Source organism: Rhinolophus sinicus, linkage group LG11, assembly GCF_036562045.2.
Source record: "Rhinolophus sinicus isolate RSC01 linkage group LG11, ASM3656204v1, whole genome shotgun sequence".
Lineage (NCBI taxonomy): Eukaryota > Metazoa > Chordata > Mammalia > Chiroptera > Rhinolophidae > Rhinolophus > Rhinolophus sinicus.
The window spans coordinates 349,309-363,884 of record NC_133760.1 but is presented as its reverse complement, the minus strand read 5'-3'; the positions used below and the strand labels follow the sequence as shown (position 1 = coordinate 363,884).

The 14,576-nt window shown below is 44.1% G+C and overlaps 1 long non-coding RNA gene across 1 annotated transcript; it reads left to right on the top strand.

Annotated features, from left to right (window-relative positions):
* Positions 1-6,711: 6,711 nt before the first annotated feature.
* Positions 6,712-13,329, top strand: LOC141567702 (uncharacterized). Its single transcript, XR_012490520.1, has 3 exons — positions 6,712-6,845; positions 7,963-8,024; positions 9,746-13,329. It is a non-coding gene; the product is annotated as an uncharacterized LOC141567702 (long non-coding RNA).
* The last annotated feature ends 1,247 nt before the right edge of the window (positions 13,330-14,576 follow it).

The following is a 14,576-nucleotide window of genomic DNA, read 5'->3' as shown; positions in this document are numbered from 1 at the left end:
TGAATGGCTCATAAACAAATGAGAATATGCTCAACATCATCAGGCAAATGAAAATCAAAATAATAATGAAATATTACACCCACTAAAATGGTTACAATACAAAAGAGCGGGAATATTGTTCCACAGGCTACGGAGAAACTGGAACCCTCATATATTTCTGCTCAGAATGTAAAATAGTACAGTATCTTCCATTTAAAAAAACTATTTAAGGGAAATGTATTATTTTCTAGGAAATTATGTTACAAATACTGACTGAAAAATAACCAGACAATCAGAATAAATCTGAATAACCAATTTTAATATACAGATTTAAAGGCATTGTAGGGGATTAACAAAGCCTGACTCATTTTAAGCCAGATATAGTTCCAATGTGACATAAACTCTTCTAAAAAATAAGTCTGTTCCCATTATTATACATCAGGCTATTAAAAAAAAGAACGAAAACAATTTTAACTTGAATCTTCATTAAATATGTAGGGACGGAGTCCCAAAGAGCAGTTTCCAGGGTCTCGACCTCACGTGGAAAGGTGCTGGCTTGGGTAGTAGATGGCCATCAGCTGTAATCAGATAGCCATCAATTATGATCACATGGCCATTAGCTGTAACTAGTTGGCCATTAGCCACTAATATAACTGTTGTGGCTATGCTAGCAAGTGCGGATTGTGGCTAGGAAGTGCGGTTAGCAAGTGGATTGCGGATTGTGTTGATCCTACTTCCTGTGTCTTGCCCAGCCACCATCGAGAATATAATGGTATGACTCCCCTATCTATGGCTCTGTTCCTTTTTGGCCTCACAGTATTCTGTGTCCACCCACCGAGAGCGAGACCAGAGACTCTGCATTACACTTGGCACAGCGAGCAGGGTATGGTGCTGGCCCAAGCTCTCCAAAGGGCGGTAGAGCAGTTTGTGCATATGAACACTCAGTCTTGGCGGGGCCTGTGAGGAGCAGTGCTGGGAGGAGGAAATGCGATCTGCCTGGGAGGAACATGACCCCTCGGTGAATTGGTGGTCCTCTGGAGCCTCTGGATGGCACATCGCCCTATTGGCCATATCAGGCGTCGTCTTCCTTTTGCTAATCTGCTGCTGTTGTAGACTCCGAGGGTTGTGGACATCTTGCACCGGGGCCACCACCCACTGGGATACCTGGTGCAGTGAGCGGGATTCCGGCCAGGTAGGAATGATGTCTGACTCTTGGCAGGAGGACATGTGGCCCCCACAGTTGTGTGGTGCCCAGTGGCCACTGTTCTCAGGAGTTTGACCCCCGTGGAGGGGTGGGAAAATGTGAACAGAATGGTTCTCCGACCAGCGTAGAAGGAGCCGTGAAGCTGCCAGAGAGCTGGACCCCCGTGGAGGGGTGGGAGGATGTGGATGGTTCTCCAGCCAGCATAGACCGGAGAAAGTGAAGGTCGTTGTGGCCATGTGGACTGGGAAGTGCTTGCCAAGGCACTTGGCAAGTCCCAGGTGTGGGACTTGTAGTCCTAGGAGGAAATGCTTGCTTAGTCCTTGGTGGAGGATGCGGGTGAGGTCAAGGTCGTCCCTCGCCCCCAGGTTGGGGAGGACTGGGAGCCCTCACCCTGTGGAGAGGGCACATATTGTGAGGCCCTGGCGAATGATTGTGGACTATGGGGAACTGCCTTCCAGACCTGATTTGATGGACTACTTTGACTGTTTGCTTGGGAAAGTACCACCATGTATTGGAACTGGCAGATGTTTGCTTCCTGTGTCTCGTCTGGCTGCCAGCGAGACTGGTGCAGGAAGACGCCTTGTTGGGGTACAGGCGGATGTTTACTGCCTGTGTCTCGCCCAGCTACCAGTGAGACTGAGGTGCAGCAAGACCCCTGTAATGCACGGTCTCTGGTCCCGTTGCCTCTCTTGGCGGGTGGACAGAGAGTATGGTGAGACCGAAAAGGAACAACAACAGAACCATGGATAGGGGGTTCATACCACTATATCCTTTCTGGCAGCTGGTCAAGACACAAAAGGAAACATCTGCCAGTACCCAACAAGGGGTGTTCGTATACCCCTGTCTCGCTGGCGGCCAGGCTAGACACAGGATGTAGGATCAACACGATCCGGAATGTAATCCACTTGCTAACCGCACTTATTAGCCACAATCAGCAATCCGCTTCTCTGCCAACCAACCAACCAACAAGCGTAACCACAGCACCACAGCAGTTATATTAGTGGCTAATGGCTAACTGGTAACAGCTGATGGCTACCCAGCCACAGCTGATGGCCATCTAATAACCGAGCCTGCACCTTTTCACATGAGGCCGAGAGCCTGGATGGAAATTGCTCTCTGGGATTCTCTCACCACACTCCACCCCTGTAGGGTCTCACCTCAGAATCTACATCACTAGCGTCTTCCACGAGGGGCCCTGTGTGAGGAACCTGGAGGTGGATGCAACATCCTGGGCACAGCCAGGCTTTCTGGGCACAGCTAGGTTTCCTGGGCACAGCCAAGTTTCCTGGGCACCACCAGGCTTTCTCAGGGTACCGCCAGTTTTTCTGGGCATAGCCAGGGTTCTCAGGGTACTGTCAGTTTTTCTAGGCACAGCCAGACTTCCTGGGCACAGCCAGGGTTTCTCAGGGTACTGTGCTGGAACAATAGTGGCTCACAGCCAAGGTGCTTATATATTCTCGATGGCGGCCAGTCAAGACACAGGAAGCAAACATCTGCCTGCACCCCAACAAGGGGTCTTCCTGCACCACAGTCTAGCTGGCGACTGGGTGAGACAGAGGAAGCAAACATCCGCCTGCACCCCAACAAGGGGTTTTCCTGCATCACAGTCTTGCTGGCAGCTGGGTGAGACACAGGAAGCATACATCCACCAGTTCCACTACATGGTGCTACTTTCCCAAGCAAACAGTCAAGCGGTCCATCACATCAGGCAGGGATGGAAGGCACTGCAGTGTGCAAAGGTTGTATCACCTTATTCAATTCCCCATAGTCCACAGTCATTCACCAGGGCTGTGAGTTGGCCTCACGATGTGTGCCCTCTCTGCAGGGCGAGGGCTCCAACCTGGGGGTGAGGGACGACCTTGACCTCACCCGCATCCTCCACCAAGGACTCAGCAAGCATTTCCTGCTGGGACTACAAGTCCCTCACCTGGGCTGCCTCAGCAAGCACTTCCAGCTATAACGACCTTCGCTTTCTCTGGCCTATGCTGGTTGGAGAATCATCCACGTCTTTCCACCCCTCCACCAGGGTCCAGCTCTCCAGCAGCTGCACACCATTTCCTATGCTGGTTGGAGAACTGTCCACATCTTCCCACCCCGCCATGCGGGTCCAACTCCTGAGAACAGTGACCACTGGGCACCACACTGTGTGGGGGGGCCCATGTCCTCCTGCCCAGAGTCAGACATCATTCTTACCTGGCCAGAATCCTGCTTGCTGAGTCAGGTGTCCGAGTGGGTGGTCGCCTGGGTGTAAGATGTCCACAACTCTAAGAGCCTACAGCAGACTACAAAAAAGAAGGCGATGCTTGCTATGGTGAAGAGGATGGTATGCCATCTGGAGGCTCAAGAGAATCACCAATTTACTGAGGGTCATGTTTCACCCAGGCAGATCAGGTTTCCTGTTCCTTGTGCTGGTTGAGACCCTGCTCGCTGTGCCAAGTGCAATGCAGGGTCTCTGGTCGCATCCCCACTCTCGGTGGGTGGACACAGAATATGGTGAGACCTTAAAGGAACAACAACTGAGTCATGGATAGGGCGTTCATACAACTATCTCGCTGGTCGAGACACAAAAGGAAACATCTGCCAGTACCCCAACAAGGGGTCTTCCTGCACCCCAGTCTTGCTGTGTCTTGCTGGCGTCCAGGCAAGACACAGGAAGTAGGATCAACACGATCTGCAATGTAATCCGCTTGCTAATTGCACTTGCTAACAGCAATGTGCAATCCGCTTTTCTACCAACCAACCAATGCCTAGCGTAGCCACGGCAGTTATATTAGTGGCTAATGGTTAACCGGTAACAGCTGACGGCCATCCAGCCACAGCAGATGACCATCTGATTACACCTGATGGCCATCTAATAACTGAGGCAGCACCTTTCCTCGTGAGGCCGAGAGCCTGGAAACTGCTCTCTGGGACTGTGTCCCCACAACCCCTTGTTGGGGTACTGGCAGATATTTGCTTTTGTGTCTCGACCAGCTGCCATCGAGAATATAGTAGTATGACTCCCCTATCTATGGCTCTGTTGTTCCTTTTTGGCCTCACCATATCTTTCGTTCTTGTGCAGGGAGTGGGAGCTGAGTCCCTGCATTACAAATGCATAATGTGAAAACATAAATATGACTTTAGCCGTTTAAATTTAGCCAGTTAGCAATCAATATTAGCCAAATGCAATTCATTCTAATTTAAAAAAAGATTCAATATTAGGACATCGGTTGATGCTATACACTAAAATAACAGATTTAAATAGAAAAAATATTTCAGCACTGCAGTAGATCCTTGAATAAGATATTTGATAACTGAATCATGCCAAGTAATGACAATTTAAAGTCTTTTTAAGCAAGAAAGTTTCAGTAAACGTTATGAGCAGCAAAAACACTGGGAGTATTTCCATGAAAGTGAAGCTCAGACCTAGCCATTCACCACTGCACAGGATGCCTAAGCCAGAATCCAAAGAGGAGGAAACAAGAAAAGAGAATCAAATAGCTAGGACAGCTATTATTCACAGGTGACATGATTACATACCCGAAACAGTGGAGGATTTATTTTAACTGTTAGGGCTAATAAGAGAATTGAGAACATAGAGCAAATTCTTAACATACACCAATCTTTCTTTTGTAGCAGTAATTAAAAAAACAACACAAACAAAAACAGAAACAGCCTGCATTCCCATTAGCAAATATACTGTGACTTCTTCTTAGAAGGCATTTCCAGATTTATGTGAAGCCGTCAAAATTTTTCAAAGGACATGATTAAAGACTGAAAAACACATCATTGCTGATATTTAACACAATGTAAGGGAAGAAATGAAGCTGTTGAATATTAGGTGATCTGGTTAAACTAATTTTTGACAGTCAATATAAAAGATAATCATCATTATTATGAGTAAAATTAGGCCCCCCTCCAAAGATATGTTGAAGTCCTCACCCCAATACCTCAGAGTGTGATCTTATCAGGAAATAGGGTCATTGCTCATATAATTAGTTAAGATGAGATTATTCTGGAATAGAGGGGGACCCTGGCTTCTAATTCAATGACTGGTGTCCTTATAAAAAGAACACCATATGAAGGACATGCAAAGAACACCTTGTGAAGACCAAGGATGGGGTTGGTTGATACACCTACATGCCACGGTACCTCACCTCAATGACTGCCAGAAGCTATTAGGTTGGTGCAAAAGTAACTGCGGTGTAAAAGGTTAAAAAAAAAAAAAAAAAATTTGCAAAAACCGCAACTACTTTTGCACCAACCTAATAGAAGAGGCTACTTTCAGAGAGAACAGGGCCCTGCCCACGCCTTGATTTCACCAGACTTCTAGCTTCCAGAACCATGAGTCAATAATTGTTATTTTAAGCACCCAATGTGTGGTACTTTGTGATGGCAACCCTAGGAAACAAATACACTCACCAAATGCACAATGAAATATGTAAAATTAGTTACCAGATACTGAAGAGTATTTTCAACATATAATGATTAGAAAGGCATTGAGACTGCATCTGAATCTGATACGATATATTTAAAAGGAAAAAAGTAATTTGGAAATTAAAAAGAAAAATGTAATAAATGTGGGACCAAATTTAAATAAAATTTGAGAATACAGGAATGGAATAAAGTTGCTCCCTATATGAAAAGCACACTGATCAGTGGGGCTTTGGGGCTGTAAACACACCACGACTAGCCAGCCCTGTTATGGGATGAGCCTTGGGATGGAAGAAACAGGAGGTTCCACAGGACAGGAGTCTGTCACCTCGCCCAGGAATCCGGGGGATGACTCCTCGAGGTAGTAACCGCGAAGTGGGGGCCAGGAGAGAGGCATGTCCCGGCTTGGAGAACGCGATGAGGGCGGGGAGGTGTCTCAGGACCGGGTGAGATCTGCAGAATTCCAGGACCAGGGAGGGGATTTGGCAACACGCACTGCCCGCAAGGGGTGGGCACCCGCGACGGAGGTGGGAGAAGGGCAAGAATCCACGTACAGAGTGAGGCTTTTACACGGCGTAGGGGTGGATGAGGACGGTCAGTGAAGGGTTTTAAGCAAGGAAACGAGGCAGGTGGCGCCCACACGGCCAGAATGCAGAGAGGGAGCAGGGATCGACCTCGGAGCGATTGTAATACGTAATGCACGTGGATTCCTGAATTCGGAAGGTCTCCTAACGACACTGGGACTCACCACGGGAAGGATGGGCGTATTTTAACGTCCGTAGCGACTCCCAAAACCCGAGCTGTGGAGGTCTACGGACTGGGAGGCCGCCAAACCCATGATTGAACCAGAAAGACAAAATCTCCCTAAGGTAAACTTGACCTCCGCTTCTCCGGATCAAACTCCGGGTCTGCCGGAAACTGTGCAAACGCCGATGCTGGAAGGTGCAGGGGGCGGGGCCCGGGCGGGGCCTTGGCCAACGAGTGGTGGAGGCCTGGGCTGTCCTGGCTGGAGAGGGAGCACAGGAACTGCGGGTTAAGGTTACGTAAAGAGGGGGTCTGAAAAGGGGCGGGTCTACCCTCCGCCCCGCCCCCAGGGCGTTTCTGGTTCGGCCGAACAGAATTTGACCTGGGTTCATAAGCGTTTGAATTTCTTTCCCTTAATGGAGTTACTTCCTGCTTATTTGAAGTAAATGTTTCAAACAATGTAAGATAAAAGTTTAGGGTGCTGTGGACCAATTGTATTTGGAAGGTGAGATCTTGTCCTTTTAATAAACTGAAAAAGTTTTAAATCAAAGACAGTTTTTGCTGGTGGGTGGAGACACTGTGAGTGGAGCGGGGGCGCTGGCACCACAGTGGGGATTGAGGTAGTAGAGCAATTGTTGGTGACTGTCCAAACCTGTAGATAACTTTCATAAAAAGTTGAGCGAAACAGAGGAGGCGCCTGGAAGCAAGACTTCAATAGACTGAGCAAAATGTTTTGGAGAATGGTAGTTTGCAGCTTCTTTTATGCAGGAATTGAGGGAACAGGAGGAAGATTATGTGAAGGGGAGAGAAAGCAAGGTGGGGATGGGATTCCAAGATAGGTAACAAGATTACGTGCTGTCTTGAGGGTGGTTACAGTTTATTTCAAAGGTGTGTTAACCTAGATGCACAGAAACAATGGATAGGGCTTGTTTAAGGCAAAGATAAACCTTTTCTACTAAAGAAGTTACAGGCCTGGGGCTTGACTACCCACGACCAGCCCAGTTAGGGATTTATGATCAGATCATCCTGTGAGGTTATTTTCCGTAGAACCCCTTTTTCTTCCACACAGTGGTTTGGTCTGGGAATATTTATGGCTGTGACAATTAGAACAGATTATTTAATTAATCAAGGACTGGAGTTGTCTGTATAGGGGATAGAAACTGGAAGATGAAATGCAAAAATCTGCTGGTGAGGAATGTGCAATTTTATAACGACTTCGTCAGTACTTAATTCCTGTTTCTGTTCTCCACTCACTCAGAGTAGTAACCCTGGGGTCACGTCCAGGGTCTTTCATGGACCAAGGAAGGACCTGGGTATGTGGGTGGAGGGTATCTGATAATTGAGGTCACCAATCCATTACTTTAAAATATCAATTAAAAATTTAAAAAAATAGATATTAATGTTTTAATTCCTCTTTATCTTCAGTTTGTTGATCTATTACACACTGGAGGTGATCTATAAATCCATATATTTTAAAAATAAAGTTGGATGGCATCTACTTTTTTCAGTTAGCTGAAATTTTCTTTTGCCCTACTGTAATCTCATATTTGATGGATGTTCTAGAGGTGCATTGAAGCGGAATAAAGAACATTTCTTGGTTTCATTTGTGTTTACTAACTTAGGTATACTATATCTGCAGTATGGACCTCACTGTAGGATTGATTACATGAGGACCTTCCAACAGGTAAGAGTTTTAAGGTAATTTCTAGTTCAACAACTGTTTGTACTCACTATTGTCATGGAGTGGAATTAACCCCTGGTCATTCGCAAAAGGTGAAAGCATTCACACAAGACTCTACAAAGTGGGAGAGTGAAGAAAGGTTTTATTAAAGTTGAGGCAGAGAGAGAATGCCCATGGCAATGTCCAAAGATGACGCTGCCATTGATTGTAAGGAAACACCAGCAGGGTAGGGTGTCGCTGGGGTAGAGTCCAGAGTCTGAGAGTAAACAGCTGCAGTTAGCTTTTTCTTACATAGGAAAGAGGGAGTCGGTCAGGCAGGTTTGAGGGCTGACATCCTTCCTGGGGTCTGGTCTGCTTGAAGATGAAATCTCCAGATTCTGGACTCGGACTCGGCCATCGAGGTCTGGGACTTTAATGTGTCACCAGTAAAAACTGCAAGAGGTTGTAAATTAGATTCCAGCATCCGGTGTCTGGGCACTTGAGGATTAAGAAATTGCTCTCTTCCAGGTTAGGATGTTGTTAATTAATGAGGCATAGGTGGCCTTGAGAAAGGGAACACACAGAGTTCTTCAGTTTTATCAGTGAGGGGAGAAACAAAGAGCAAACAGATGAATATCAGGATGAATCAAACTGCAAACAAACTAGGTTTAATCATAGGTGGCTAGACAGCGAACTATGCAGTGAGTTAAACTGCAAACTGGCTAAGTCTATTAACTGTGCTATTGATTTACTGAGTTTCACCCTTACAACTATATGCCCAATCAGAATGAGAATTCGCCTAATTTCCTAGCTCGCAGAAACAATAGGTCTTTCCCCATTTTAACAAAGAAAAACGATTTTTCATCTGTCCTCCAGTCTTAAAATGTTGCTTTAATTGCTAAGTTACTAAAAGAGGGACATTACTTTTTTTTTTTTTTTTAAGATTTTTATTGGGGAAGGGGAACAGGACTTTTATTGGGGAACAGTGTGCTCTTCCAGGACTTTTTTCCAAGTCAAGTTGTTGTCCTTTCAGTCTTAGTTGTGGAGGGTTGCAGCTCAGCTCCAGGTCCAGTTGCCTTTGCTAGTTGCAGGGGGGCGCTGCCCACCATCCCTTGGGGGAGTCGAACCGGCAGCCTTCGGAGTTAGGAGCATGGAGCTCTAACCGCCTGAGCCACTGGGCCAGCCCAGTAAAGCTACTTTTATTGAAGGCGTTTAAATCCATATCCATTTCATTCAGGAGTATAGTTATAATCCAAATACAGTTTTCATGTTTAATATTTATTTCTCAACATACATGGTATATTAGATTGCTTTTATCACTTGTGCATTAGAAATTAATGTTAACTTAATGATAATTTAAAAACTCATTGTTTATCAAAATTTTAAGAAGAAATAGCTTTAAACACATATTTTTTATAGAGAACTATCATAAGGTATTAAATAAAAGTATTGTGATGGGAGAAAAAATTAATATGAGTATATAATTCTTTGGGGGAGAAAATTATTCCACAATTTCCAGAGGGAAAAATGTACCATATTCATCAACCCTAGGATGCCAGAATTCCACTGAAAAGGAAACCAAGGTATTTCTCACTTGCTTCAAAGTCTTTCACAAGTTTTCCTGACAATCTAGTGAGATATTGGCACGTTAGATGATGAGACAGGCAGAGTTAACAGGAGTGAGCATGTGAATTAGCAGGAACGAGCTTAAAAATTAACCACTTGTTTTTGAATTCCCTGTCTAGCACTGTACCTATAAGCTGACAAGCACCTTCCATCCATCATAGATGGGAACAGAACAGTTCCCAGGGGAGGCCAACTGCAATGGCAACCCCCTGCCAGGGGTAAACACCCATCGTAGATGGGAACAGAATGGTTTCTAGAAGAAGCTCCCTGCAAGCTGGTGAGCACCCTGCATCCATCATGGGTGGTTGCCAGAGGAGGCCAATTGTAATGGCAACCCCCGGAAGCTGACAATCACCCTACATCCTGCACAGAAAAATATAAAGCCCCAACTAAACAGAAACCTGCTGCAGCTGTCTAGTCTACACTCTACTCCGGCAACTTCTCTGCTGGTGCTTCTGTCTGACTTCTGCTCCGTTGTCTGGGCACAGCTGCCTGTTCTAGACACTGCCATGGGCATCCTCGCTGCCCGACTTTCTCTTACTTACAACAAACTTTTTCTTGTTTTCCTACTTTTATGAGTCCCATGAATTCTCCCATGTTCTGTGAACAACCAGGGGTATCAAAAAAGCCCCAATCCATTAAATGTCTTTAAAATAATTAATTCTACTCAATTAAAAGAAAGCATATAATTTCCTGGTCTATTTCAGTAGCTGCTGCTCCTTTTTTTTTTTTTTTTTAGATTTTATTGGGGAAGGGGAACAGGAATTTATTGGGGAACAGTGTGTACTTCTGGGACTTTTCTCAAGTCGAGTTGTTGTCCTTTCAATCTTTAGTTGTGGAGGGCGCTTCAATCTTTAGTTGTGGAGGGCGCAGCTCAGCTCCCGGTCCAGTTGCCGTTGTTAGTTGCCATTGTTAGTTGTGGGGGGGGTCGCAGCCCACCATCCCTTGGAGGGAGTTGAGGAGTTGAACTGGCAATGTTGTGATTGAGAGCCTGAGCGCCAACCAACTGAGCCATCTGGCCACCCAGGAGCTGGGCGGCAGCTCATTGACTTCATTCTAGTTGCAGAGGGCACAGCTCGCTGGCCCACGTGGGAATCGAACCGGCAACCCCGTTGCCCAGAGCTCGTGCTCTAAACAACTGAGCCACCCGTCCACCCCAGGAGCTTCTTAATGAATCTCTTCCTTTATAAGCTTCACTTCACTTGGCAATCATAGAGAAGTCGTTTACAAACATAGATTTCATATTGTCACTTTCCTGCTTAATTCCCCATGGTCTCTGATTGCTCTCAGTTTGAAATCCAGATGTGTTACCAAAGCTGCTTACTATAATCTGGTCCATGGCAACCTGTCACTTTTCTTCCCATACCAATTTCATTCCATGCACACACACTCCTGGCATACACGGCATATTTCTCTTCTTCCAACACATCTTGTCTCTCCTCGTCCAGGGGTTTTGCATAGCTCTGTCCTGTGTTTTAAATGACCAGCTCCTTCCTCTAGCCATGGCTGACTTCTGCGCATTCCTCTTGTTTCAGTTCAGTATTGTCTCCTAGCAGAGACTGTAAAGGACACATTTATGCATCCCTTTGGGTCCCCTCAGGAGAATTACCTTCTGATCATTCTTGTGAAAATTTGTAGGTTTTTCATTTTTATCATATCCAACTGTAGCCTCCACCCCTTGCCTAAGGTAACCAAAAATCTGACATTTCTCTCTCTCTCTCTCTGTCTCTCTCCCCCTTAGATTCCACCCATAAAAGAGATCATACAGTATTTGTTTTTTCTCTGTCTAACTTATTTCACTTAGCATAATGCCCTCAAGGTCCACCCATGTTGTTGCAAATTGGGATATTTAAAAAATTCCCTTTAGATTTCCTCTTTGACCCAGTGGTTAATCAAGAGTATGTTATTTCGTTTTTGTGTACTTGTGAATTTCCCGGTTTCCTTGCTGTTACTGATTTCTAGTTTCATTCCATTGTGGTTCCACTAAATTGTCACCAAGTGTAACGTTTTAAATTATATACTTGTTTTGAGTTAAAATTTCAAATACGTGTAAAGTAGCTGAGGAAGAAGTAACATATTTCCTTCAGTTCCTTATCTCACAATGCCAATCTTTCTATTAATAGAAACAATCATTCATACTGGTCCTGCCTGTATCTTTCCAATTCTTTTAGAAATATGCATATAGATACCTAGTTAAATTTATGCATTTTATATTGCTTGGGTATTTTCTTTTATGTATAATCTGTGGCTTCCTTTCAACACTTAACCCATATATTCTGGAGATGTTTTCATCTTAATTAATATATCTTTAGTACAAACTTTAAAACCCCCCATGTAAGCATTCTGCTATTCACAATATATAGATTATTTTACAAGAATGCTGCAGTGACTGTCTTCAGAAAGTCAACCTTTTAAAGTACTTCTTTACCTGGGTTGGAGGATGTGACTTGTAGCTGCACTGTCAAAGGGGATCGCATTTGAAATCATGACAGAGACTGGCTAACATCCTCCTCAAAGCTCTACCAGAAAGAGGCTGCAGCAAGATTACACTATATCCCCACCTGAAACAAATAACAGCAGCAACAACAACAACAACAACAAAAAAAAAAACCAAAAAAAAGATTACACTATCCTCTGGGCCTGGGTATGGATAATGCAAGGGACCAGATGGGGTAAACATGGGGGGACTGGGAAGGAGAGTGGGGAGTTTTTTCCTTTTGGCTCCTCACCCTACTTCTGTGTTTTCTTCCCCTCCTTGTATCTCCCAGCACCCAGACAGTGTTCCAGGCAGTGGCTCTTCATTCTCCCCAAGCACGCACCAGGTTGAATCCCTCAGTCTGGGGCACTTTTATCTTCTCCTGCACCCAGCGCTCCCTCATCCCTGCACTACAGAGGGTAGGATGGTGACCTAGAATGGACATTTGTGTCCAACAGAGATATAAAAGTTTGAGTTTTACCCTTCCAAAAAGAATCCAGGAATATTCTTTAATGCTGTTGAAGTAAGAGTGTGGACAGAGGGAGGAATCGGGACAGAGAGAGAGCAATTCTGCACTAGCAAATGAGGCACTAGCAAGACACATTTCCCTTCAGTATCTAGCAGCCTCTCAGCTGCTGTCAGCTCAACCAAATGATGATATAATGTTTTCCAATTACGTGAGGCTCTATATCAATTTAGAGACACCTTGACCCTTTTTCCTCCTGCTTGGAAGAGAATGAACAGCAAGCAAAGCACATTCAGGTTGCTTGTTTCAATCCTGTTTCTCACCCATCAGCCTCATTCCCAGGTAGGACAGTGGAGGGTCCTGATTCCTCCTTTCCCACCAGCATCCCATCATCATCAAAACTGGGAAGAAGAATGTAGAGACTTAAAATTTACACTATTTACAAGCCAGCAAGTTAGCATGACTAGTTGCATGGATCCCTGCAGAACACATGAGATTCCTGGATAGAACACAAAAGACTTAATTCTTTATGGCACGATAGGCAGCAAGCGCTTCATGTTTGCAACTATGCCCCTTGCTCTTCCCAAATCCTGCAGTTGGGGTGATGCAAAGAGGCCCAGGTGTGTGCTGTACAGTGTAGATTTGCACCACAGATGACGATCCTCAAACTAAGGAAACCCCAGTATTTTAAAATGGGTTACAAGAGCATACTGTAAATTGGTAAATCCAATCCTAAATTATGCAGTATTATATTGAACATAAACAGACTACTCCCGTTAAAGTTGAACATATTTTACTATATACAATTTGGATATTTTTTCAAAAGGTATAGCTAAAACATAAGGATTGGAATAGAAAAATAAAAACACATTCCATATCATTTTAACTAACTAAGTAGAATGCGTACATATATGTACCAGGGGTGCCAAAGAAAATGTATGCAAGTGGACACTTTGGTCAATGTTGCTCAAGCAGTAGTTCGCCGTAATCAGAAGTGTCTGGATGCTGATGGTAACCACTGTGAGCACCTCTTGTAATTGCAGAAATCAAACGTGACTTGTATTCATCTTTTGTTACCGGTATATATTGAGTATTACAATTTTAATAGTTTTTTTCTTTCCTTAAAACGTGTATACATTTTTTGGCACCGTGTGTGTGTGTGTGTGTGTATAGAAACTAAAAATGTTTTTGCACAACATTCAGTATATAGTAGGTTAAACCAATTCTTCTGTTTTTTTTTTCCATTTTTGAATTTTTAATACTTTGCATCAGCTTTACAATGTAAATACAGACAAAGTTATATTAAAATACTTCCTAGAATTGAGGAAATATCCATTTTACTGCTTTAGAAAATCACAGGCCAGAAACTTTACATGAATAAGTTGAATTCATGACTTTCCCCTCCAAATGGCTATTCTCCCACTGTTTCAAAGTCAATGGAAGGCTCCAGCAAAACCTTATTCCTTTGCCTGAGAGACATGCGCATGTACCCTCAAACATTTCTTTGCAACATGTTCAATTGGCATCTTCACATAATAGACAAAAATCTTCCTTCTACAGATCCCCGAATCTGTGCAGTTTTGTCCCAGACAGCATGTATTTTTTCATAGTCAACACTTATTTGATAATTTTTAAAAATCAGCAAAAACATCCTTTTGTGTTCTCTTTTATCACACTGTTGGTCAACCTGGTCATTTCTACATGAAAATGTTTTTAAATATACTCATCTCCCTCATAGCATTGTATTTCATATTATAATCTCTCTAAATATGTAATGTACAAAACTTGTGTTTGGCCCTCGATGACTGCTTTTTGAAACTGAATCTACCCTATAGCTAAATTCCATGCTATTTACTAATCTATGGGAACTTTTTTCTTTCTTCAGTTTCTCAAATGACCACCTGAAATGGTATTCTTCTTACATGTGGGTTTTCTTACAATCCACTGAAGGTTAAAGCCTGGGACAATTAATTATGTCAGATTGAAAGCTACACATACGACTTTCCTG